This window comes from Lissotriton vulgaris, chromosome 8, assembly GCF_964263255.1.
Source record: "Lissotriton vulgaris chromosome 8, aLisVul1.2, whole genome shotgun sequence".
NCBI lineage: Eukaryota > Metazoa > Chordata > Amphibia > Caudata > Salamandridae > Lissotriton > Lissotriton vulgaris.
Window position 1 is genome coordinate 28,332,189 of NC_141696.1, and position 3,884 is coordinate 28,336,072.

The window sequence follows — 3,884 nt, forward strand, 5'->3', positions numbered from 1 at the left end:
ATACAAAGCATAAATAATCTGCAAAACAGGAATACAGGATACATATCACGAAACAAATCAAGAATCTCTGTAGATCCTGTGAGTGGCCTATCCAAAATAAAGGTTTTAAAGAATTATCCTTTTGGATAAAGCTGGGAGTCGACGTTTCGGTCTGTTATGGGTGACTCTTCAAGACCATCATCAGGACAGTAGACAATTAATATTGTAAATCCCTTAAGTTGATAACCTTAACTCCGCGTGATTGTAATTGATGGCAGGGCAGAGGTTGATCTATGGAATTACGAAGAAGTAGACAGTTGGGGCTTTATTGTTCACTTATTTCAACTGCACCCACTGGACAGAGAAAATCCCAAAGGAATTCAGGTCGTCAAAGTAGAACGATCTGTAGAAGTATTGGCTAGAGCATAGATGTGAGCAATTAAAGCTCCGCTTTTATCGTGTCATGCCTCGTAAAAATATCGAGGGGATTTGAATAGCCCAGTCGCCAGGAATGTACGATCTGTGTTAGTTTTCAGAGTCGCCCGAGATAGCAAGTGGTGTCAGCCGTCACTCAGCAAGCAAAAGCTTTTTACCCAAGCCCCCAAAGGTTTACTGGGTTGCTCACTCTATCTACCACCACTATTACCAAGCTGTCGCTAACACCAGTTAGCAAAAGCTAGTACGAGATAGCGGGCATCTTGGGCCCCGCTTTGCATGTCAGTGATATTTATCACTAATGACATGCAAAGTGGGCGTGCCAAGATGTTAGTGACTGGAAACAGTCGCTAATATCGCTATCTCCAATTATCAACAATGCCTTACTTTTGGAAATATTCGCAAAAGTTAATGCCAGGCCAAAGCAGTTCTTAGCCATGTTATCCAATAGAAGGTGTATAACATGGCTAAGAGCTTTGTCACGATAATGCATGAATATCGCTGATTTTTCAGCGATATTCATGCATTTCGCAGGATTTTTACCGCTTTTCAGATAAACCTTGATAATATCAAGGTATCTCAGCGATAAAAATCGTCGGAGCGCGGCGATGTAATTTTTGTCGCTAACCATGCATAGCGATATTTATCGCTATTGCTTGGTAATATTCCCCATGGAGTGTCTGCAAGTATAGGTGGCGGCGCTGGTGTGATTGGGTGCCACTACTCTACTTTCCAGGCTGGCGGTATCTACGTGACGTGACGTCTTGCCCGTATTGGAGCAGCACCATCCTGCTGTCCTCAAGATTCCTTTATCTGTAAGTTTTGCAAACTCAGGCACCGGCAGACGCTGTTTGAACCCAACTCCTATCCATAGAATACGGAATAAGAAACATATTTTATGTATTCTCTTGAATACACAAGTCACGATTCGTCTGGCCCATTGCGGATGTCGATATTTCCTGTATGAATTTATATACCTGTACAAGAAGTTCATAGTATCTTTGATTAAGCTGACCTAGAGATAACTCCACATCCTCGGCCATATCCTCCTTTCGGCTATACAGGATCATCGTGTTATAATTATAATGATGTCAGTGTTAATCCAGGTATTAGCCTTTATCAAGCGGCTCTGACTACTCGTATATATGAAGACATTACCAACTTCTATAAAATAGATCAATAATATCAGCAGAGACTCCTGAAGAAGGCGGTTTTCTGCCGAAGCGCGTGTCGAGTTTTTAATGATTAAAAATTCTAGTACTTTTTATGCCATTGACCCATGTGAATGTATTGTTTTTTTGTAATGTGTATGATTTATAGGATATGTATTGATCTATAATACCTATGTCTGTCTTTTTATGAATTATACTTTTTATCCCATCATATAGTTTGTTTTCTATATGATTTTTATTCATACTTATTAAATATATATTTACATACAGTCCATTTCTCGTTCCTTCTTCACACCACTGGTTATGTAAAATTGGTCACTTTCCTTGCTGATGTCCTAGGTTTTTTTACTCACATAGGTGATTTGGTGCCACCTACATGCAAGGAATGAATGTTAGAGATCTTCTTGTCACAAAGTGAAGTCGTCTCCTGATCACTTTCATGACAAACATGTGACAACAACTCCCGCTTGGAGCGAGCTTAGACATAAACAGTGCATTCTGAAAACTTGAAGGAAATGAATCCTAAAAACATTAAAATCTCAATGTCTCTCTATAATGATGTGACCCTAAACAGAGCATGACACAGGGAAATATTGTGCTTCTAGATTAAACATGCTTCTTAAGAAGCGCATGTGGCTAGATTTAGAATTCATGGTGGGTCCAAATATTTGTAGAGAGGTATTGATGGCAGAGCCAGATTCCGGTGGTCAATTTAAGTACAAGGGGCTGATTCACAGAACTAATCTGAGATAAAATCCTAAACTTACTACTTTTGGTATTCACAGAAGGCATTTAGTAGTAGTAAAGTTAGGGCTACTAACTTTACTACTGCTAACTTGAGACACAATCCTAAACTGACTACTTTTGGAGTTCACAGAAGGCATTTAATAGTGGTAAAGTTAGGAGACCTAACTTTACTACTACTAAATGCCTTCTGTGAATACCAAAAGAAGTAAGTTTAGGATTTGATCTCAGATTAGTTCTGAGAATCGGCCCCATTGTTTTGTGGCTCAACCCAGGAAACGCGGTGTGGCCCTTGCTCTCACTTTGCTCGATTGAGCATTCCACTCCAGTTCAGAGTGCGACGCTCAGAAATAGAAACAGTCAACCAGGGGCTGTATTGCAAATGGTGCCTGGGAGATGGACAGATGTCGACATGTGTTTCCTGTGTCACAGGGGCATTGTACTTTGACAGTAAAAGGAGCAGTCACTTGTGCGCTCTCTCCTGGTCAGATAGTGCTATTGCAGGCGCTGTCTTCAGAAGGCACTCCCACATGAGCATGGGGGCTTGGAAGCATGCCAATCAGAGCATCGCCTTGACTCTGTGCCTGTGTCCTAATTCCGACGCAGGCACAGAGACAAGGCAGGCCCTATGAGGAGCACCGACAACAATAGGTGGCGCATTGTTGGTGCGGTGCCTGGGGGCAGCCATCTTGAGGTGGGAGAGGGGGATCCTTGGAGCCCTCCAGACATCCCTCTGCAGTGGGTGCAGTCACTCACAGGACCAGCTACAGGGGGTGCTCTGCCATCTCTTTGAAGTGCAGCTGCTGCCACCTGCACCGTGAAACCCAGGGCAGCATGTGAGCAGCACCCTGAATACGCTGCCCTTATGGTGTGTTCACTGCTGCCCTGGGGCAGCGCATTGATTGGAATGGGACGCACTGTCCCGGTGTGTGCATGATGCGCCTGCTTAAAGGTGCACTCTGTTGCAAACAGGACAGTGTCTGCGGTGCATAATATACGCCCTGAAGTTTTTTTTAAAGCAACACCTGCCCTTTAAGAAAGTTAGACTGCTTTAGGAATTGTGTCTCATTTAAGCATCAAATGCAGGGATGGAGGTCTGCTGTCTGTGTGAACTGTGGAAACTGGAGGGTGTTGTAAATAGCAACTCGTCTAATTCACCTTCACCAGGCAGGTTGTTTGATGTTGTCAATGCACTGTTATGTCACAATATGACTTCTTTGTATGCAGGTCACAATACAAACGACATCTCTAATTTGAGCGTTCTGTTGTGTCAATATGGATTAGAACATCTGGCACCATGGAGAAGAAGGTGGTGAGTGACCTGTGAAGAGACTGGGCCCCAGCAACAACGAGTTTGCTGTGACTTACTCTGGTATTATAAGAGTAACAGCCTGATTCATCAAAGGTAATTGCGCTCGCAAAGGGCCACATTCTGAGAATCTGGCCCTTTGCGAGCGCGATTTTTGCATTTGGGATTCATCATCCCAAATGCAAAAATCGGTAATAGCGAATTCGCAATTTTGCGAGGAATTACATTTAAGGAATCTCTATTTG